Genomic DNA, 24,657 nt, shown 5'->3' with positions numbered 1-24,657 from the left:
TCCCCTGATATATTTATACATAGTTATTTGGTCTCCCCTAAGCCTTCTTTTTTTTCTGGACTAAATAACCCTAATTCTGATAATCTTTCTGGGTACTGTAGTCCTCCTATTCCCCGTATTACCTTGGTTGCCAATCTTTGATCCCTCTCCAGCTCCACTATATCTTTCTTGTACACTGGAGGCCAGTACTGTACACAGTATTCTATGTGTGGTCTGAATAGTGATTTGTACAGCGGTAGAATTATTTCCTTGTCGTGGGCATCTAGGCCTCTATTGATGCACCCCATGATTTTATTTGCCTTGGCACAGCTGCCCGACACTGGTCACTACAGCTAAATTTACTGTTAACTAAAACTCCTAAGTTCTTTTTCATGCCAGTCGTCCCAAGTGTTCTCCCATTTAATACATAATCCCAGCCCGGATTTTTCTTCCCCATGTGCATAACCTTACATTTATCAGTGTTGAACCTCATCTGCCACTTCCCACCCAAACCTCCAACCTATCCAGATCCATTTGTAACAGTGCACTGTCCTCTATTGTGTTTACCGCTTTACAGTTTAGTATCATCTGCAAAGATTGCTACTTTACTATTCAACCCCTCTACAAGGTCATTAATAATTATATTAAATAGAACAGGACCCAAGACTGACCCCTGTGGTACCCCACTAGTAACAGTCACCCAATCATAATAAGTACCATTAATAACCACCCTCTGTTTCCTATCACTGAGCCAGTCAATATAACAGTGAATCAATATAACAGTGAGTCCTTGAGTGAGCCCAACACCTTGTGCTGCCAAGCTACCCGAGACAGTCCAAAGCCACAGAACAGCCATTGGTGCTGGGACACCACAATTGTTATGGTGTCTATAGCTGTCATTGTAGGCCAAGGCTTTTCTCAGACTGACCGAAGCCAGGGCTCTACTGTACTATGAGAACAAGATCCACCTCCATTCCCAGGCTAGGGTGGTAAAATTGGGACAACTCCTGACTCTATTTACTAGGATTCTTAGCTGTGTCTAGATTCTGCTTTCTGCTGTACAAATATGCAATGCAATGTGCAACAGGTTTTGAAAAAAATGGAAAAAAAATAAAATAAAAATAGAGTTACATCATTTTAAATTGGGAGTATAGGTGTTAATTGTAAATAAAAGGGATATCCAGGACTTCAACATCGATGACCGACATTAATGTTTGATTGATGGGATTCCAACCAATGATATTGAAGTGATAATGATATTAAAGTGATATGTATGGTAATAGTATATTTTTATATAGTAAGAGTATATTAACTAGTTATAGAAATAAGGTTTTTTGTTGGTTCAAGGACTTGTATCATATTTGTCCATCTGCTTTCCATTTTCACATTAAACTAAATATTGCTTAGTTCACCACCAGGTGGCAGACCAGTACTGTTTATACAACATAGGATCTATTTGTCATCGGTTCTCCTTAAAGAAGCCACAAAGCACTCTCCCTGTGGTATAGTTTTCTGTTCATATATTTCAAAGTAACCTGCTCATATAGCTTTAGGCTGACCTCAGAGAAATCCTATATACACACTGAATGATGTGGCATCTTTCATTGCGAGCTGTAGTGTTGACATCTTCATTACATGTTGAAGAGCCTACTTATGGGTGCACTATAGAGTGTACTGTATATAGCGTTTCCTTGCCATAAGCGCAAGCACTATACGGCCAGTTTACATAAACTTATCAATAGCACCTTAGTCTGAAGTGATAGTCTAAACAGGTACCCATGTTAAATCTTGGAGTCACCTTTGTTAATCTGTAATTTATTATGAATTCATGTAGAAGACAGACATGGTGCACATCTACAATCTTGCACAATGATCTAATTGCTTCTCAGCATAATATCAAAAACGAACAGGTTGTTAGTATATACGTTTTGATCAAAAAGTACAAGCCCACTCACCATGTCAAGGCCACCTATTTAGAGTGGGTCCCTAACGTTCCTAGCATAAAATGGCGTAGCACTGGGCGGCGACCACCACCGCCGCGACACCAGTGCCCACAGGGGGAACGACTCACTGACAGAGCGGCCCCAATGCCACACAAACCTTTTTGATCAAAACGTATATACTAACAACCTGTTAGTTTTTGATATTATGCTGAGAAGCAATTAGATCATTGTACAAGATTGTAGATGTGCACCATGTCTGTCTTCTACCTTAATTCACATTGTGTTTTCTATCCCCTCCTTTTTTTTTTTTTTTTTAAACATGTGTCTGCACTCTTCCCCACCTTCCCCACCTTCCCCACCCTATATAAGTAGTAGTTAGCTACACATGGGCCATTTCTTTCCTAACAGCCTCCCAGTCTGACTGGGAGAGCATGGTAAGTGAGCTGTAGCATCCTGTTCACACTGGTGTGGTGCTGTGCGGCGTCCGTTGCTGCCATGGCGCCGTGTCTGCAGGGAGGTGCGACCCATGGACTGGTTTGAGTGGCATTGGGGCCACTCTGCCAGTTGGGTCGTTCCCCCTGTGGGCACTAGTGTCGTAGCGGTGGTGGTCGCCGCCCAGTGCTAAGCCATTTTATGCTAGGGACATTAGGGACCTACTCTAAATAGGTGGCTGTTACGCCGAGCGCTCCGGGTCCCCGCTCCTCCCCGGAGCGCTCGCAGCGTTCTCTCATTCGCAGCGCCCCGGTCAGACCTGCTGACCGGGTGCGCTGCGATATTACTCCCAGCCGGGATGCGATTCGCGATGCGGGACGCGCCCGCTCGCGATGCGCATCTCGGCTCCCGTACCTGACCCGTTCCCCGTCTGTGTTGTCCCGGCGCGCACGGCCCCGCTCCTTAGGGCGCGCGCGCGCCGGGTCTCTGCCATTTAAAGGGCCGCTGCGCCACTGATTGGCGCAGCAGGCCTAATCAGTATTCTCACCTGTGCACTCCCTACTTATACCTCACTTCCCCTGCACTCCCTCGCCGGATCTTGTTGCCATTGTGCCAGTGAAAGCGTTCCCTTGTGTGTTCCTAGCCTGTGTTCCAGACCTCCTGCCATTGCCCCTGACTACGATCCTTGCTGCCTGCCCTGACCTTCTGCTACGTCCGACCTTGCTCTTGTCTACTCCCTTGTACCGCGTCTATCTTCAGCAGTCAGAGAGGTTGAGCCGTTGCTGGTGGATACGACCTGGTTGCTACCGCCGCTGCAAGACCATCCCGCTTTACGGCGGGCTCTGGTGAATACCAGTAGCAACTTAGAACCGGTCCACCAGCACGGTCCACGCCAATCCCTCTCTGGCACAGAGGATCCACCTCCTGCCAGCCGAATCGTGACAGTAGATCCGGCCATGGATCCCGCTGAAGTTCCACTGCCAGTTGTCGCCGACCTCATCACGGTGGTCGCCCAGCAGTCGCAACAGATAGCGCAACAAGGTCACCAGCTGTCTCAACTGACCGTGATGCTACAGCAGCTATTACCACAGCTCCAGCAACAATCTCCTCCGCCAGCTCCTGCACCTCCTCCACAGCGAGTGGCCGCTTCCGGCTTACGATTATCCTTGTCGGATAAATTTGATGGGGACTCTAAGTTTTGCCGTGGCTTTCTTTCGCAATGTTCCCTGCACTTGGAGATGATGTCGGACCAGTTTCCAACTGAAAGGTCTAAGGTGGCTTTCGTAGTCAGCCTTCTGTCTGGGAAAGCTCTGTCATGGGCCACACCGCTCTGGGACCGCAATGACCCTGTCACTGCCTCTGTACACTCCTTCTTCACGGAGATCCGAAGTGTCTTTGAGGAACCTGCCCGAGCCTCTTCTGCTGAGACTGCCCTGCTGAACCTGGTCCAGGGTAATTCTTCTGTTGGCGAGTACGCCATCCAATTCCGTACTCTTGCCTCCGAATTATCCTGGAATAATGAGGCCCTCTGCGCGACCTTTAAAAAAGGCCTATCCAGCAACATTAAAGATGTGCTGGCCGCACGAGAAATTCCTGCTAACCTGCATGAACTTATTCATCTTGCCACCCGCATTGACATGCGTTTTTCCGAAAGGCGTCAGGAGCTCCGCCAGGATATGGACTTTGTTCGCACGAGGCGGTTTCTCTCCCCGGCTCCTCTCTCCTCTGGTCCTCTGCAATCCGTTCCTGTGCCTCCCGCCGTGGAGGCTATGCAAGTTGACCGGTCTCGCTTGACACCTCAAGAGAGGACACGACGCCGCATGGAGAACCTATGCCTGTACTGTGCCGGTACCGAACACTTCTTGAAAGATTGTCCTATCCGTCCTCTCCGCCTGGAAAGACGTATGCTGACTCCGCACAAAGATGAGACAGTTCTTGATGTCTACTCTGCTTCTCCATGCCTTACTGTGCCTGTGCGGATATCTTCCTCTACCTTCTCCTTCTCTGCTACGGCCTTCTTGGATTCCGGATCTGCAGGAAATTTTATTTTGGCCTCTCTCATCAACAGGTTCAACATCCCGGTGACCAGTCTCGCCAGACCCCTCTACATCAATTCTGTTAACAATGAAAGATTGGACTGTACCGTGCGTTACCGCACGGAACCTCTCCTAATGTGCATCGGACCTCATCACGAAAAAATTTAATTTTTGGTCCTCTCCAACTGCACTTCTGAAATTCTTCTTGGATTACCATGGCTTCAACGCCATTCCCCAACCCTTGATTGGTCCACAGGAGAAATCAAGAACTGGGGTACTTCTTGTCACAAGGACTGTCTTAAATCGGTTCCCAGTACTCCTTGCCGTGACCCTGTGGTTCCCCCTGTATCCGGTCTTCCTAAGGCTTATATGGACTATTCTGACGTTTTTTGCAAAAAGCAAGCTGAGACTTTGCCTCCTCACAGGCCTTATGACTGTCCTATTGACCTCCTCCCGGGTACTACCCCACCCCGGGGCAGAATCTATCCTCTGTCTGCTCCTGAGACTCTTGCCATGTCGGAGTACATCCAGGAGAATTTAAAAAAGGGGTTTATCCGCAAGTCCTCCTCTCCTGCCAGAGCTGGATTTTTTTTTGTGTCCAAAAAAGATGGCTCCCTACGTCCTTGTATTGATTACCGCGGACTTAATAAAATCACAGTAAAAAAACGCTACCCCTTACCTCTTATCTCGGAACTCTTTGATAGCTTACAAGGTGCCCACATCTTTACCAAACTGGACTTAAGAGGTGCTTATAATCTCATCCGCATCAGGGAGGGGGACGAATGGAAGACCGCATTTAACACCAGAGATGGACACTTTGAGTATCTGGTCATGCCCTTTGGCCTATGCAACGCCCCTGCCGTCTTCCAAGACTTTGTTAATGAAATTTTTCGTGATCTCCTATATTCCTGTGTTGTGGTTTATCTGGACGATATTCTGATTTTTTCTGCCAACTTAGAAGAACACCGCCAGCATGTCCGCATGGTTCTTCAGAGACTTCGTGACAATCAACTTTATGCCAAAATGGAGAAATGTCTCTTTGAATGTCAATCTCTTCCTTTCCTAGGATACTTGGTCTCTGGCCAGGGACTACAAATGGACCCAGATAAACTCTCTGCCGTCTTAGATTGGCCACGCCCCTCCGGACTCCGTGCTATCCAACGTTTTTTGGGGTTCGCCAATTATTACAGACAGTTTATTCCACACTTTTCCACTATTGTGGCTCCTATCGTGGCTTTAACCAAGAAAAATGCCAATCCCAAATCCTGGTCCCCCCAAGCGGAAGACGCATTTAAACATCTCAAGTCTGCCTTTTCTTCCGCTCCCGTGCTCTCCAGACCTAACCCATCTAAACCCTTCCTATTGGAGGTAGATGCCTCCTCAGTGGGAGCTGGAGCTGTCCTTCTACAAAAAAATTCTTCCGGGCATGCTGTTACTTGTGGTTTTTTTTCTAGGACCTTCTCCCCGGCGGAGAGAAACTATTCCATCGGGGATCGAGAACTACTGGCCATTAAATTGGCGCTTGAGGAATGGAGGCACCTGCTGGAGGGATCAAAATTTCCAGTTATCATATACACTGATCACAAGAATCTCTCCTATCTCCAGTCTGCCCAACGACTGAACCCTCGCCAGGCTAGGTGGTCGTTGTTCTTTGCCCGTTTTAACTTTGAAATCCATTTTCACCCTGCTGACAAGAACATTAGGGCCGATGCCCTCTCTCGTTCTTCTGATGCCTCTGAAGTAGAGGTCTCTCCGCAACACATCATTCCTCCGGACTGTCTGATCTCCACTTCTCCAGCTTCCATCAGGCAAACTCCTCCAGGGAAGACCTTCGTTTCTCCACGCCAGCGTCTCGGGATTCTCAAATGGGGACACTCCTCCCACCTCGCAGGCCATGTGGGCATCAAAAAATCCTTGCAACTCATCTCTCGATTTTATTGGTGGCCGACTCTGGAGACTGATGTTATTGATTTCGTGCGGGCCTGTACGGTCTGTGCCCGGGATAAGACTCCTCGCCAGAAGCCTGCTGGTCTCCTTCATCCTCTGCCTGTTCCTGAACAGCCTTGGTCACAGATTGGTATGGACTTTATTACGGACTTGCCCTCATCCCGTGGCAACACAGTTGTTTGAGTGGTCGTTGATCGATTTTCCAAGATGGCACATTTTATTCCTCTTCCTGGTCTTCCTTCAGCGCCTCAGTTGGCAAAGCAATTTTTTGTACACATTTTTCGCCTTCACGGTTTGCCCACGCATATCGTCTCAGATAGAGGCGTCCAATTCGTGTCTAAATTCTGGAGGGCCCTCTGTAAACAGCTCAAGATCAAATTAAACTTCTCTTCTTCTTATCATCCCCAATCCAATGGTCAAGTAGAAAGAGTTAATCAGGTCCTGGGTGACTATTTACGGCATTTTGTTTCCTCCCGCCAGGATGACTGGGCAGATCTTCTACCATGGGCCGAATTCTCATACAACTTCAGAGTCTCCGAATCTTCTGCTAAATCCCCATTTTTCGTGGTGTACGGCCGTCACCCTCTTCCTCCCCTCCCTACTCCCTTGCCCTCTGGTTTGCCCGCTGTGGATGAAGTGACTCGTGATCTTTCCACCATATGGAAAGAGACCCAAAATTCTCTTTTACAGGCTTCATCCCGGATGAAAAGATTTGCTGATAAAAAAAGAAGAACTCCCCCCATTTTTGCTCCCGGAGACAAGGTATGGCTCTCCGCTAAATATGTCCGCTTTCGTGTCCCCAGTTATAAACTGGGACCACGCTATCTTGGTCCTTTCAAAATCAAGTGCCAGATCAACCCTGTCTCTTACAAACTCCTTCTTCCTCCTTCTCTCCGTATTCCCAATGCCTTCCATGTCTCTCTCCTTAAACCACTCATCCTTAACCGCTTCTCTCCCAAAGTTGTTTCTCCCACTCCAGTTTCCGGATCTTCTGACGTCTTTTCTGTGAAGGAGATTCTAGCATCCAAGACGGTCAGAGGTAAAAGATTCTTCTTGGTCGACTGGGAGAATTGCGGCCCTGAGGAGAGATCCTGGGAACCTGAGGACAACATCCTGGACAAAAGTCTTATCCTCAGGTTCTCAGGCTCCAAAAAGAGGGGGAGACCCAAGGGGGGGGGGGTACTGTTACGCCGAGCGCTCCGGGTCCCCGCTCCTCCCCGGAGCGCTCGCAGCGTTCTCTCATTCGCAGCGCCCCGGTCAGACCTGCTGACCGGGTGCGCTGCGATATTACTCCCAGCCGGGATGCGATTCGCGATGCGGGATGCGCCCGCTCGCGATGCGCATCTCGGCTCCCGTACCTGACCCGTTCCCCGTCTGTGTTGTCCCGGCGCGCGCGGCCCCGCTCCTTAGGGCGCGCGCGCGCCGGGTCTCTGCCATTTAAAGGGCCGCTGCGCCACTGATTGGCGCAGCAGGCCTAATCAGTATTCTCACCTGTGCACTCCCTACTTATACCTCACTTCCCCTGCACTCCCTCGCCGGATCTTGTTGCCATTGTGCCAGTGAAAGCGTTCCCTTGTGTGTTCCTAGCCTGTGTTCCAGACCTCCTGCCGTTGCCCCTGACTACGATCCTTGCTGCCTGCCCTGACCTTCTGCTACGTCCGACCTTGCTCTTGTCTACTCCCTTGTACCGCGCCTATCTTCAGCAGTCAGAGAGGTTGAGCCGTTGCTGGTGGATACGACCTGGTTGCTACCGCCGCTGCAAGACCATCCCGCTTTGCGGCGGGCTCTGGTGAATACCAGTAGCAACTTAGAACCGGTCCACCAGCACGGTCCACGCCAATCCCTCTCTGGCACAGAGTATCCACCTCCTGCCAGCCGAATCGTGACAGTGGCCTTGACGTGGCGAGTGGGCTTTGTACTTTTTGATCAAAACGTATATGCTAACAACCTGTTAGTTTTTGATATTATGCTGAGAAGCAATTAGATCATTGTGCAAGATTGTAGATGTGCGACCATGTCTGTCTTCTACCTGAATTCACATTGTGTTTTCTATCCCCTCTTTTTTTTTTGTTTCAACATGTGTCTGCACTCTTCCCCACCCCCTCAGCCCAACCCTATATAAGTAGTAGTTAGCTACACATGGGCCATTTCTTTCCTAGCAGCCTCCCAGTCTGACTGGGAGAGCATGGTAAGTGAGCTGTAGCACCCTGTTCACACTGGTGTGGTGCTGTGTGGCGTCCGTTGCTGCCGTGGCGCCGTGTCTGCGGGGAGGTGCGACCCATGGACTGGTTTGAGTGGCAATGGGGCCGCTCTGCCAGTTGGGTCGTTCCCCCCTGTGGGCACTGGTGTCGCGGCGGTGGTGGTCGCCGCCCAGTGCTACTCCATTTTATGCTAGGGACGTTAGGGACCCACTCTAAATAGGTGGCCTTGACGTGGTGAGTGGGCTTATACTTTTTGATCAAAACGTATATACTAACAACCTGTTAGTTTTTGATATTATGCTGAGAAGCAATTAGATCATTATACAAGATTGTAGATGTGCACCATGTCTGTCTTCTACCTGAATTCACACTGTAATTTATTATGTTTGATATTTATAAATAATTTAATATATTGGTTCTATGATAAGCTTCTCACTTATATTTATGTAACTGTTTTTAGGATGTCACCGGAACAGAAGATGTGTTAAAGAAAACCAATCAATAGATTTTACTATATGTAACACTTAAAGGGGTACTCCACCCCTAGACATCTTATCCCCTATCCAAAGCATAGGGGAAAAGATGTCTGATTGAGGGGGTCCCACCGCTGGGTACCCCCGCAATATAGCATGCGGGACCCACCTGTTTCTGCTCCGGCCGTCACGCTCCCTCCCACAGACTTGCATTGAGGGGACGGGGCGTGACGTCATACAGGGGTGGAGTCGTGACGTCACAGACTTCCGTTCGGATGGTCGGGACCCAGACCCTCCAGTGCTTCCGGAGCAGAAACTGGTGGGTGCCGCATGCTATATTGCGGGGGTACCCAGCGGTGGGACCCCCGCAATCAGACATCTTTTCCCCTATGCTTTGGATAGGGGATAAGATGTCTAGGGGTGGAGTACCCCTTTAAGTGTTACATATAGTAAAATCTATTGATTGGTTTCCTTTAACACATCTTCCGTTCCGGTGACATCCTTTGGATAGGGGATAACATGGAGTACCCCTTTAACAATGCATTATATATGCTAAAATCGTTATCCTTACCATCCCCGGGTAAAGATATTAAGTAATAAAGTCCCCCCTGTCCACCCGCAAGTAGTCCCCTGAGCAGATACTTCTACTTACCAGCACCCGTTGCTCCGGCCGTGATCCCATGCCCTTGTCTTCATTGACGGCTCGCGTCACCACTCTGCTCTGTCTGCTTAGGGAGCAGAGCGATGACGCAAGGCACCAATCAAGCTGACGAAGAGGAGCCACGGCCAGAGCAATGGGGAGTGACGGGTGCTGTAAGTAGAAGTCCCCGCCCAGGGGACTACCTGCGTGCGGCTGGGGGAAATTTTATAACTTAATATCTTCACCATTCCTGGTGGCAAAAGCATCCCCCAGGAATGGTGAGGATAACGATTTTAGCATATATCACATGTTGTTAAGCGTTACATATACTAAAATCTGCTGCTTGGTTCCCTTTAAAGGGGTACTCTGGTGGAAAACTATTTTTTTCATATCAACTGGCTCCAGAAAGATAAACAGATTTATAAATTACTTCTACTAAAAAAATCCTTATTCCTTCCAGTACTTATCAGCTTCTGTATGCTCCAGAGGAAGTTTATAGTTCTTTCCAGTCTGACCCCAGTGCTCTCTGCTGACACCTCTTTCCATGTCAGGAACTGCCCAGAGTTGGAGCAAATCCCCATAGTAAACCTCTCCTGCTCTGGACAGTTCTTGACATGGACAGGGGTGTCAGCAGATAGCACAGTGGTCAGATTGAAAAGAACTATACAACTTGCTCTAGAGCATACAGCAGCTGATAAGTACTGGAAGGATTAAGATTTTTAAATAGAAGTAATTTACAAATCTGTTAAGCTTTTTGGTACCAGTTGATTTGAAAAAAAAAAAATGCTTTCCATCAGAGTACCCCTGTAAGTCTCAAGAAGAGATATTTAAATGGGTACTCCACCCCTTTGTCTCATGTGGCTGCTGGGACCCCCCCCCCCCCCGACCCCCCGTCATCTCAGGCCTGGCACCCTGGCATTCTAAACATTTATGTTCAAAACACTGGTTTTGGGCGGCCATGGTCGTGACAAAATGCCCTCTCCATTCATGTCTATTGGAGGGGGCGTGATGGCTGTGGTAACTCAATCTCAGCCATCACGCCCCCTCCCATAGACATTAAGGAAGTGGGCGGGACACCACGACTGCGACTGGCCAAAATTGGCATTCTGAATGACTTAACCCCCGCTATCAGACATCTTATGGGCTCCTGAGGTTTGAGAGCCTACTTAAGTTTGTGTGCCTAAAGGTTATCTTTCCAAGGGTGGTTTGGATAACTGTATATACTCGAGTATAAGCTGGCCCAAATATAAGCTGAGGAAAACCTAGGAAAACCTATTGACTCAAGTATAAGCTTAGGGTGGGAAATACATCATCCCCACCCTCCCCTGTCATCATCCAGACCCCCCATCATCATCCCCCTGTCATCATCAGCCCCTGTCAACCCCCCTGTCATCATCCAGACCCCCCTGTCATCATCACCCCTTGTCATCCAGACCCCCCTTTCTTTGTCTACTCACCTCCCCAGTTATTGCTCTCTCTGTCATTTCCTTAGCTTCAGGTACCGTCCGCATTCCGGTAGGGAGGGCGAGCCGATCCGGGCCGTCCATCTTCACCGGGATACCCTCTTCTCTGCTCCGGGCTGGCCCCGCACTAGTGACGCTGCTTTGACGCCTACAAGCAGAGATGTCCATGCGCAGAAGACGTCCATGCGCAAGGACGCCCCTGACCTCACGGACATCTACTACGCGCGGACGTCCCGGGGCAGCAGCGTCAATGCAGCATCACTAGTCTGGAGCCAGCCCTGAATGTAGAAGAGGGTATCCCGGTGAAGATGGATGGCCTGGACCGGCTCGCCCTCCCGACAGAAATTTGGACGGTCCCTGCAGCGTAGGTGGGCGAAGATGGACAACCTGAGTATAAGCCGAGGGGGATGTTTTCTGCACAAAAAATCTTGATGAAAAACTCAACTTATACTTGAGTTTATACGGTAAGTAAAAAAAACTTCTTCATATTTTCTATTGATTGAGGAAGCGCATCCATAGATTACATGGACAGCATTATGTTGCTGGTTTAAATGGTCTAGCGTCTACACCCTGTACACCCTTTCTATTACTTTTGCACCAATACCACACCTCCCAATGCAATTCTCCGAGGTTAGTTTGTCACTATTTGTGTTCCATCTGTCCCGTACTCCTTGCTAACCATCCGAATACGCACTAGCAAGCAGTAAGATAGATGGAATGGAGCCCGGCTGCAGAATTTGACGTCACAGGGGTCGCAGAGCTGTTTTCGGTACTGCAGTAGCAGAGATGTATGGGTGAATGTACTGATCAGAGTAATTAGATTGCATAAGAAATATCCTGTACTGTAACTGATTGGGTCAATGCAGCAGTGAACTGTGCTGGAGCGGTTCTCTGACTCATGGTTTTTGGCAGAGCATTGTGTTCTCTGTAATGTAAGTGACTGGGGCTTACAGAATAACATTTTTATTTTAGTAATCGCTATGTCAGTCATTTTTTGTTGCAATGTCAAAATTTTTCCCAACCCTTTGTGCATCAAAATGAAGATTACTGTCTTTATTTCTAATTTGGCTCCGAAAGCTGCCAGCACTTTAGTGGATGAGGATAAAGTTGCTGTGTAAGGACAAGTCATATAAGGTTTATGAACGATGTTATTTCTGCCAAATGAAAATACAATTATTATTTTTATCATATTTTCACGGAAATATTATCAAAAATAATAATTCTATTTTCATCTGGCAGAAATAACATCACCAGAAGATTTAGCTGCAAATGTTTCCTTGAGAAAATAGAAAAGTATAGGCCAGTTAAGGATTCCAGAACAGTGAAAAGTGTCATTTAGTGTTGCACTGGTGTGCTATGAAGAATCTATTTCGAGCTCAAGGTCTGAGAGAAAGGGGTTGGAGGAGTGCGTGATCTAAGTGCCAATCCAACATCCTTGTTTCTCTGAATATTAGACCCTGGAGTACGACTGGGCTGTTCTGTAAGTTTTAGAGTTTTTTTTTTTTAAAGAGTACCTGTCACCAAACAAAATTTTTAATATATTGTTCCTTATGAAATTATAAGACATTTTGCTATTTACTCTCTGTTAAAATTCTTAACCTCTATGTTTTTAATTTGATTGAGAAAATGGCCACTAGGTAGCTTCGTTCTGTTCCCTGCCTCAAGTCAAACAGTTAGTTTGGTCTCCTCCGAGTGTGACAGGAGACCAAACTCAGGAAGTGTGCGGGGCATGGTGAGGCACAGATCTCACAGGCTTCAGTGATGTTTCTCCTGCTGGGGAACGGCCAATTTCTCCTGCTGGGAGCTCACACAATGTGAGCAAGGGGAAAGGTATGATGCAGAGCTTTTTAAAGCTGATAATTTTTTTAAGGCAGGAGGGGTGTTAGGAGTAGTTAGGGAATATAATCTGAGTTAGTTTAGAAAATATGGTTTGATGACAGGTACTCTTTAACTGCTTTTACTTCAGCGACATCTGTAAAAGAAGTAATTTCAGCTTCACCACAGCACCATGAGGAAATGCACAGCGGTGGCAGCAGAATAATTTAAAGGGGTGTTTTGGATGCATTCCAAGTGACCGCTCTATGTTGATGTCCTGCTCCAAATTTGATAAATACGTGCATGGAGAAAACAGACGCGGACTCTCTCTTTGGCTCAAAGCAGTTATCTGATTTATTCTATAGCTTACACACAAGATATATCCTTCAGTAGGGCATAGCTCATTGTATAAGCATTCTAATTGGTTAGCAGACTACTTTACGTAAGCATTGCATCATATTCTCTCTGTTCCAAAAGGGGATGGTCACACAGGCTGTAATACAGGATGTAACCTTCATTTTAGAAGAATGATCTTCATTTTACATATATTATCCATAACAGGGATACTCCACTAGAAAACATTTTTTTAAATCAACTGGGGCCAGAAAGTTAAACAGATTTGTAAATTACTTCTATTAAAAAATCTTAATCCTTCCAGTACTTATCAGCTGCTGTATGATCCACAGAAAGTGCTTTTCTTTTTTGAATTTCCTTTCTGTCTAACCATAGTGCTCTTTGCTGACACCTCTGTCCATGTCAGGAACTTTCCAGAGCAGGATAGGTTTTCTACGGGGATTTCCTCCTACTCTGGACAGTTCCTAAAATGGACAGAGGTGTCAGCAGAGAGCACTTTGGTCAGACAGAAAGGAAATTCAAAAAGGAAAGAACTTCCTGTGGATCATATAGCAGCTGATACATACTGAAAGGATTAAGTTTTTTTTTTTATAGAAGTAATTTACAAATCTGTTTAACTTGATTTAAAAAAAAAAAAAAATGTTTTCCAGTGGAGTACATCTTTAAGAGCAAGGAAGAAAGGTTCCACCATCCCCAGGTAGGTATAAAGACTTCTGCCACATGATGGCTGCCTACTATGCTACCACCTTGCTGGCTCAGCTGCTGCTTCACGGGTAACCTGTAACTCTCTTCTCCTGATGATGAAGAAGCCCCTTTTGCACCCGGCTCCCAAGTGCGATCGGCTTCATCATCATCGAGTTGTGTCTGCATGTGGTAACTGCCTTGGGGTGTGGTGTAGATGGGGTGTTTCTGTGTTGGTATATGAGGGGTTAATTTAACCCTTGTCACTTGTGATGCCAGGGTGAGGGTTAATACGCTGAGGTAAATCTTCGGCCTATCGCCACCCTTCCCAGAAACGATAGGTGCATGCATAAATGACTGAATGTACACAGCAAAGATGAACTTGAACTTGCGTGAAACTTTACTGAGGTATTTGCGGTACATCCAATAACAGCAACAGTCTTATTAACAAAGTCTCTATTCAGCACGGCAGTGATTGACAGATCCTGAGGACCATTGAGTTATCCAGAAATTATTAGAATTAGGGTTTCTTGCAGAGATCTGCTGGATTTAGGGGAGTATTTAGGTCCAGTGATCTTGCAGAGTTAACAAGGATTAAAGTAACTCACAGTTTTTGAGAGATGGCCGCGGCCGCAGGGTTTAGGCCTAGCAAGTGCTGATGACAGCTGCGCAGATCCATCCTCATACGCAGCACAGGAACATGAGAGAGATTAATTGCCGGCGCTCCCTTATATGGGCAGGGTCGTTTTGGATTGGTCCAATGTCAGCTGTCACTCACCGTTACAATGCATGGCGGGTGATCACCTGACTACCTCTAAAGGTCCTCTAAAGGACCCGCAGGTCCTGTGACACTACAACAAGGTAAGTATACATTATATACATATATACACTTAGAATTTGAATAATTTTAACTACTAAAGGGGTGACTAGGGGCTAACTATAGATGAGGACCCCACCGGTACCTAGGGACTCTGACTTTCGGGACCTCACCACAAGGTAACGGATGCAATCCGATACCGGGACACCACAAACCCCCTTACTTAAAACAAGTCGACCCTGACTCCTGTCCCCTAAGGCAGAGGGACTAGGGCAGGTCAGAACAGGATTGCTAACTAGACAGAATCTATATCCTAACAAAACTTTTATACACACCTACTAGACATTTTTAGACATTCTTAGACTAGTACTCCTACTAGAAAATTAAAACTCTTTACACATTTTTATACTAGCATTCTCACTAGACATTTATAAAGGCTTCCTGGACAATTATGAAGCTATCTAGACCTTTAGTTTCTAGCTTCTTAGACATTTTAATTAAGCTTACTATACATGTTAAGCTTACTAAACAATTAGGCAGCTATCTGACATTGAGTATCTAGCTCCTAAGACATTTTGTTTTAGCTCTCTTACACATTTTATGAGGCTAACTAGACATTAGTACAGCTCTCTATACATTTAGCTTCAAGCTGACTAAACATTTTGGAATCTCACACATTTTTTTTTTCTTTTTGCCAACAATGAGTCACCTGTTAGTACACGAAAGTTATACTGGCTAGCCGGAAGCTAGGTCACAGCAAGTCTGGCTGCTAGGGTGTATCGGCAACACGCTACATACCCCTAGAGCACTTCAAAATAACCTACCTAGGTTACCTTTAGAATTATGTGTTTCATTTTTAGCTCGCAAGAGCACCTGCTGGCCAAGTAGAGCATTTCACATACGTAATACAGAGAAGAGAAATATGAGTGTACCTAACAGTGGCAGGAATTGGGTATCAATAGGCTACAATTCCTAAGTGTTTCTTGAAATGTGAGATACATTCAGTTTTTGTGTATGCACTGAAGTAGACTGAAGTAGTACATTTAAGTTTGTAGTCTAGAGTACTATGTGTGCAAGTACTGCTTACTAGTTAGTCTTGCTATCTTAAGGGTAGGTTACCCTGTTATTTTTGTTGAGACAGGTGCTAGCGATTGGTGACTAAAAACAATGTCACTCTCGGAGGAGCCAAGAGAGCCACCCATTGAGCAACTACTCAAACACCTTTTAGCATGTTTATACCTTTGTATGTACATGTGTACAAGAGTTATTTACATTTTTGTGTTTGATGGACACGTGCATTTAGCGGGAAATTTTCTGTGTACAACCTTTACTTACTTTTTATGTTCACAGACATGAAGCAATTTTTCTTGTGTACAAGAACCATATACATCTTTATGATACATTTATTAACACTCCAACAAAGTTCAGGCGCATACACCTGATAAGTGCAACATTTAGCAGAGAGTCCTATAAATATAAGGTTACGTACATAAAATGGACGTTTAAGGATCTGCAGTTCACCTACACTAGGAGTCTATGTGAAACACGGCTTTACCACAATCAGCCGGGCACAAAACGTATGAATCTCCTACTGGCTAGGAGTCTCTTGACCTGATGGTCAGGCACAAAGCTTGATGGTTACGTTGCTGAACTTAAAACTGGAACAATCTTAGCACAGTCCTGCTAGGCACATGTCTTGAACTTTGTTACTGTAAAACAAAAGTGATTAGCAAAGAAAAGCAATAAACATTACTTTACAGTCCTTCAAAAAACATTTCTTCTGAATCTTCTTGTGCCTCTAGTAGATCCTCTATATCTGCTAACATCTAAGGCAGGCGAGGAGTTAATGTAACACTCCCACACCACATTGGTGAGAGTAGAATGGGCAACAGTAGGATTTAGGCTGACCAGCGGCTTACTGGCCGGGATCACAGTTGGTGCATAGAGTTTTAGCAACCCTCGCCATATCAGGAGTGGGGCAAAACACTATCGTCGGTACCCGGGAAGCAGGCAAACTCTCCATGTCAGAAGAGGGCCTTGGTACATACGTTGGTACCTCTGGAACAGACAAACTCTCATTGCTCCGAGAGGGTCTAGGTATGTTCTTTGGTGCCCGCAATTTAGGCTTACTTTCTTGAACTTGAGCAGGACATGGTACTTTACTGTACACAGATGATTGATGCTGTAGAGGTTCCTCCTCCTTGAGTACGTTGGTGGAGGCATCAGAAGCAGACCATTTCGGCCTCAGGTTGAAGGGATCCGATTCCCAATCTGTAGACAGAAAGTATTTGAAGGGAAGCTGTGTTGGGGCTGTTGGTCTTGTGACCGCTGCAGCCCATTCTCCACGCGTCTCTGGACGGGGGTGTACTCCACAATTTCACCCACCTCCAAGGAGTAGAACTTCTTATGAAGATATGGCCTCTGTACTGCTCGTCAGTTTACGAGGATGGTTTGCCCTGTGTGGCAATCTAGGAGTGTCCCATAACCTCTGACCTTGTCGAACTTGGCCACAGTTGCTCTTCTCGGGGATGGTCCCATTTGCGGATGAATAAAGCTTCCATTTCTTTAGTATTCTCCTGATAGCGAATTCTTTCTTCAGGAGGCAAATGCACATGCTTAGGGGCGTACAGTTCTCTGTGTTGGGCCTTTAATCTGTCCATCAGTTCAGCCAGCTCGGCTTCTTGACGGGCCCTTTCCCTTTGTGCGGCTGGAATTGGTGGGAGTGGCTTCCCATGTATAGGTTGTAGAACCATGGGCATATACTCGATGAGTCCCGGCCAATCTGCTGAGCACGGTCGTGCACTTGGCAAAGTAGATAGAGGTATTTTAGCTTCGGGGCTGGAGGAGGAAGAATAGGCCGCCTCTGGCGGTGTACTCACTGCAGACTCCTCCGATGGGATCTCGGCCCACGAGCCCCAAGTTCTGTGGTGAGGGGACAGTCTCACCGGCGATGCACCTCCAGGTGTCCCTGCGCTCTCCGCTGGAGGTGTCTCTGGCCAATCGTCGTCATCATCAGGCAGTGGGGGAAGATTGCAGGCCCCCTCTTCGTCTAATGACAACCGTTGCAGACGGTCAGCATGTTCTTGGAAAAGTCGGGCTGCGACTGCCACAACTTTCCGCTGTTTCGGCGCCATTTTGCCATCATCACCACGTGGAACGCTGCTCTACGTCATGTCTGTACTCTCTGGCTCCCTGTGCAGACTGAAGAGGTTGCTGTGCGTGGCGTCTTTTATAGTGGCCTTCCCCAAAATGGTGGTCGGCAGGAAGGACGTCATCGGTGCAGCCCCGACTTCCGGTCCTCCCAGAAACAACTCCTGTGTCTCCAAGTTCCCTTTCGGCTGTGACACAGCAACTTGGTAGCCACGCCTAGGGGCGGGTCGTGGCGCAGCGCGGGCCTTCTCTGGTAGCAGGTTGACTCCTCCCATGCTGACTGGACCAGAGGATCGTAGCGTGAATTCTTTCCCAGTTTACACATTCTTGCTGCGCTTGAATTTTCGCCTCCCCCTTACTTTTCTCGTGGCCCCCTTGCAAGTTAAACCACAAGCACCGCTCTTGTACACAATAATGCGGTCTGCGACACATGAATAAAGTCTGTTACTTTCTGGGGGGTCACAGTACATGAATAACGTCCGTTACTTTCTGGGGGGGAGTACACTTTCACTAGTGGCAACAGCAGTAGGCACACGCCCGAATCCTGTTCGTGCTACGCCAAAAAAGCTTTGTGGTAACTGCCTTGGGGTGTGGTGTAGATGGGGTGTTTCTGCGTGGTATATGAGGGGTTAATTTAACCCTTGTCACTCGTGACGCCAGGGTGAGGGTTAATACGCTGAGGTAAATCTTCGGCCTATCGCCACCCTTCCCAGAAACGATAGGTGTGTGCATAAATGACTGAATGTCCACAGCAAAGATGAACTTGAACTTGCGTGAAACTTTACTGAGGTATTTGCGGTACATCCAATAACAGCAACAGTCTTATTAACAAAGTCTCTATTTAGCATAGGAGTGATTTACAGATGGTGAGGACCATTGAGTTATCCAGAAATTATTAGAATTAGGGTTTCTTGCAGAGATCCGCTGGATTTAGGGGAGTATTTAGGTCCAGTGATCTTGCGGAGTTAATAGGGATTGAAGTAACTCAGAGTTTTTGAGAGATGGCCGCGGCCGCAGGGCTTATGCCTAGCAAGTGCTGATGACAGCTGCGCAGATCCATCCTCATCAGCAGCGCAGGAACAAGAGCGAGATTAATGGCCGCCGCTCCCTTATATGGGCAGGGGCAGGGCCGTTTTGGATTGGTCCAATGTCAGCTGTCACTCACTGTTACAAAGCATGGGGGGGGATCACCTGACTACCTCCAAAGGTCCTTAACTAGAAAACCATAGAGTTCTGGAACGCATCACGTGACCCGCAGGTCCTGCGACACTACAACAAGGTAAGTATACATTATATATATATATTAGCATTTGAATAATTTTAACTACTAAAGGGGTGACTAGGGAATAACTATAGATGAGGACCCCACCGGTACATAGGGACTCTGACTTTGGGGACCCCACCATAAGGTAATGGATGCAATCCGGTACCGGGACACCGCATGCACATCACTGATGTCCTCCTCAGGTTCCTCAACAGTGTCTGCTTCAGGAGCCTGAACGCTCGTAACACCACCTCCCACGCCACTCTCCTCATCACTACTTGCCCTCCTAGCGGAGGAAGCGGTGGATGTCTCCTCCACTTCTTGGCTGGGCAGTAGCTGCTGACTGTCCTCTAGATCGTCCTCGCTAAATAGCATAGCTGAACTCACAGCATAAGATACTCCTGTGGGGGAGGGAACAGCATAGGACAGAGGCAATGGGAGGACAGGGACTGCTCCCGGGCCATGCCAACTGAGGGTTGTGTCTGAGGAGCCCACTGACTGTTGATTGGGGGTGTCAGATGTCACTTGTGATGAAGTGGATGACCGTGTTAAACAATCGATGACATCAGATGGGTTGCTAGTCGAGACATGACCGCTAGCTGAAACTGGGAGCTCAGGCCTCTCGCTTTGACTCCTGCTGCTACTCACCCCAAGTCTTCTACAATGTCTGCCTGATGAATTTAGGCCTCTACCACTCCTCTGTGCACGTCCTGGCACTTCTCTGCCTGACATACTTAGTGCGTATAAGAGGGGAGTACAATACGCTCCACTAAGCTTAAAACAGTATTTGTCTACAACAGGAACAATATGGTACATTATTTAGATGTACGTATGTGGTATGCACTTATGAGCGGAGTAAAATTCACTTTAGTACGCTTAACCCCTTAAGGACGCAGGTTTTTCAGTTTTAGCATTTTCCTTTTTTCCTCCTTACCTTTTAAAAATCATAACCCTTTAAATTTTCCACCTAAAAATCCATATTATGGCTTTTTTTTTTTGCATCACCAATTCTACTTTGCAGTGACATTAGTCATTTTACCCACAAATCCACGGCAAAGCGGGGAAAAAATGACACCTTATCATTATTCTGTAGGTCCATATTGTTAAAATGTTACCCTACTTATACAGGTTTAATTTTGTTGTACTTCTGGAAAAAATCATAACTACATGCAGGAAAATGTATACGTTTAAAAATGTCCTCTTCTGACCCCTATAACTTTATTATTTTTCCACGTACAAGGTATGAGGGCTCATTTTTTACGCCGTGATCTGAAGTTTTTATCACTTTTGGATCACTTTTCATTCATTTTTTAATGGTATAAAAAGTGACCAAAAATACGCTTTTTTGGACTTTGGAATTTTTTTATGTGTACAACATTGACCGTGCAGATTTATTAATGACATATTTTTATAGTTCGGACATTTACGCATGCGGCAATACCACATATGTTTATTTTTATTTACACTGTTTTATTTTTTATGGGAAAAGGGGGGTGATTCACCTACAACACCTATGACCTATAACACTGCACACACTGATCTTTTACACAGATCACTGGCGTGTATTAACACTTATCGGTGCTTGACTGCTCCTGCCTGGATCTCAGGCACGGAGCAGTCATTTGCCGATCGGACACCGAGGAGGCAGGTAAGGTCCCTCCCGGTGTCCTGTAAGCTGTTCGGGACGCCGCAATTTCACCACGGCGGTCCCGAACAGCCCGACTGAGCAGCCGGAATACTTTCACTTTCGCTTCAGACGTGGCAGTCAGCTTTGATCGCCATGTCTGAAGGGTTAATACAGGGCATCACCGCGATCGGTGATGTCCTGTATTAGCCGCAGGTCCTGGCCGTTGATGGCCGCCGGGACCGACCCAATATGACGCGGGGTCACCACGTGACTCCGCTGCATATAGCTGAAGCCAGCGGAGGATGTAAATATACGTCCTTTGTCGTTAAGGAGTTAAAACAGTATTTGTCTACAACACCAGCAGGTGTGTACTTTTGGCTGTACTTTTGGCTTTTCACAGTATCTAGACCCTTAAGACTTTAACAGAAACAAAATGCTACACCATTTAGATGTGCGCACAGGTTACACTTAATGGAGGACAATATGCTTTTAGTGCTCTGCTCACCCTAACTGGCTGGCTACTATTAGCTTTTCAGTTGTTGTACACACCAGTGCTGCAGCACACAATTGCTGTGTACTACACCCAAAATTGCAAAATCTCTCTCTCAATCGTCCTTCCCTATCATTGCTTCTAGGATGGATTTGGGCCTGAGGTGAATCGCTGCTGTAAACACTGCTCTCTGTCCTTCTGCAATAGAATGCTGATTTGACTTTTAAAGGGAATCGCTGCTGTAAAAATGTTTTTTTTGTGCATTACACACTGTTGTCTATCCCTCCCTCTCTCTGCAATAAAAGGCTTATGTGACTGGGAGGTGAGTCGCTGCTGTAAAAATACTTTGCTGTGCAACACACAGCAGGGCCGGTCGAACTGCCCCCCCCCCCTACCTGTGCATGCTGGGAGTTGTAGTTATGCAACAGCTGGAGGCACACTATCATAGAAAAAATTTGCTGCCAGCTATTGCATAACTACAACCCTCAGCAGACACAGACAGCTAAAGGGCATGCTGGTATTTGTAGTTTTGAAGCAATTGGAGACACAGTATGTGGAAAAACTTCCCTATAGGACAAAAAAAATTGAAACAACAAAGGCAATAATTGTAAAAAAAAAAAAAAAACTCCCCTAATAAAAGCTTAAAACACTCCCCTGACTCCCCATTTTTTTTAAAATAAGTAAATACAAATAAACCAACATTTGGTATCACCGCATGCATAAATGTTCAATAAATGAAAATATAAGAATTCCCACGGTCAATGGCATAAACCTTTATTTAACCCCTTAAGGGTTTTTCCGTTTTAGCATCTTCAATTTTTCTTCTTTAAAAAATCATAACTCTTTAAATTTTGCACCTAAAAATCCATATGATGGCTTATTTTTTGCGCCACCAATTCTACTTTGTAATGACATCAGTCATTTTACCCAAATATCTACCGCGAAATGGGGAATAAAATAATTGTGCGACAAAATTGAAGAAAAAACACTATTTTGTCACTTTTGGGGGCTTCCGTTTCTACGCAGTACATTATTCGGAAAAAATGACACCTTATCTTTATTCTGTAGGTCCATGCGGTTAAAATGATACCCTACTTATATAGATTTGATTTTGTCGTACTTCTGGAAAAAATCCTAACTAGAAAATGTATACGTTTAAAATTGTCATCTTCTGACCCCTATAACTTTTTTATTTTTCCGCGTTCAGGGCGCTATGAGGGCTCATTTTTTGTGACGTAATCTGAAGTTTTTATCGGTTTTAGCGTTTTTGTATTGATCTGACTTTTTAATAGCTTTTTTTTCATTTTTTCATGATATAAAAAGTGACCAAAATTACGCTATTATGGACTTTGGAATTTTTCTGTGCATATGCCATTGACCATGCGGCTTAATTAGAGATATTATTTTTATAATCTGGACATACCAATACCACATGTTTATTTACACTTTTTTTTATTGCACTGGGGGGAGAGGGGGGCGGGGGGGTGTCCACGGAAAGGTAACCGGGACATCCTTGTGTCCCGAAAAGATCTTTCAGGACACAGGGATGTCCTGCTGAATGTGAGGGGGGGGGGGGGGGGGGAAATTTACAGAATTTATCTGCGTATAACACGCACTGGCATATAACACACACCCTCATTTTCACAGGAAAATTTGAGGGGAAAAAATTAATGTTAAATAAATGACTATAGCTCTGAACTATATGCCTCATCATCCCCCCCCCCCCATCTTTGATTCCCCTTGATCCTCAGTTTGCCCCCCCCCTCCTTCCTCCCTCTTTTATCAGCCCCTGTGCAATATTTAACCCCCCCGCCTCCTTTCCCGTGTTTTCCCCTGCTCATCATTCTCCCCCCCTCCTGCTCATCATTCCCCCTACTCATCATTCCCCGCCTGCTCATCATTCTCCCCCCTGCTCATCATTCTCCCCCTGGTCATTATTACCCCCCCTGCTCATTATTACCCCCCCTGCTCATCACTACCACCCCTGCTCATCATTACCCCCCCCTGCTCATTATTACCCCCCCCCCTGCTCATTATTACCCCCCCCCTGCTCATTATTACTTCCCCTGCTCATTATTACTTCCCCTGCTCATCATTCTCCCCCTGCTCATCATTACCCCCCCTGCTCATCATTATCCCCCCTGATCATCATCCCCCCTGCTCATTATTACCCCCCTCCTCATCATTACCCCCCCTGCTCATTATTACCCCCCTGCTCATTATTACCCCCCCTGCTCATCATTAACCCCCCCTGCTCATCATTACCCCCCTGCTCATCATTACCCCCCTGCTCATCATTACCCCCCCTGCTCATCATTACCCCCCCTGCTCATCATTACTCCCCCTGCTCATCATTACCCCCCTACTCATCATTACCCCCCTGCTCATCATTACCCCCCCTGCTCATCATTTACCCCCCGCTCATCATTACCCCCCCCCCGCTCATCATTAACCCCTCCTGCTCATCATATACCCCCCTGCTCATCATTAACCCCTCCTGCTCATTATTACCCCCTGCTCCTCATTCTCCCCCCCTTGCTCATCATTACCCCCTGCTCATTATTACCCCCCTGCTCATCATTACCCCCCTGCTCATCATTAACCCCCCTGCTCATCATTAACCCCCCCCTGCTCATCATTCCCCCCATGCTCATCATTACCCCCCTCTGCCTCATCATCCTCCCCCACTCATACTCCTCCCCTGCTCATTGCTCCCCCTCCTCCTGCTGTTTTCTATTTTTCATATTTCCTTACCTGGCCGGGCTCGGCAGGCTCAGGTGATGCGTCGGGTCATGTGGGCTGTGACGAGTGACGTCTCCTGCGGCTCCTCTGCACAGCGTCAGGGACATCACTCGTCATTTCCTGCAGCGCTGGGGTGTAATGAAGAAAACTGTACCCTGCAGGAAATGATGAGTGACGCCCCTGACGCTGTGCAGAGGAGCCGCAGGAGACGTCACTCGTCACAGCCCACGACCCGACGCATCACCTGAGCCTGCCGAGCGCGGCCAGGTAAGGAAGTATGAAATATAGAAAAAGCAGGAGGAGTCCGGGCCCACAGGAGCCGCCGCTGGTCACTGTTTTAAAGTGGCCGCGGCCAGGCTATCGGGGGCCCCAATCCGCTACTGAGCAGCCCACAGGGATGTCCAAAAAAAAAAAAAGAGGTTCATTTTTCCACCCCACCCCCGGCTGCAGACCTGCCCGCCCCTAAGCAGCCGCTTGGTCCGCCTGGTGGTTCCGCCGGGCCTGACACACAGCGCTGTCTGTCCCTCTCTCTCTGCAATAAAAGGCTGAAGTGACTGGCCGCAAGATGGCTGCCGATTATATAGGGCTGTAACATCACAGGGG

Source organism: Hyla sarda, chromosome 6 (assembly GCF_029499605.1).
Source record: "Hyla sarda isolate aHylSar1 chromosome 6, aHylSar1.hap1, whole genome shotgun sequence".
Classification (NCBI taxonomy): Eukaryota; Metazoa; Chordata; class Amphibia; order Anura; family Hylidae; genus Hyla; species Hyla sarda.
Note: the sequence above shows the minus strand (reverse complement) of the source record.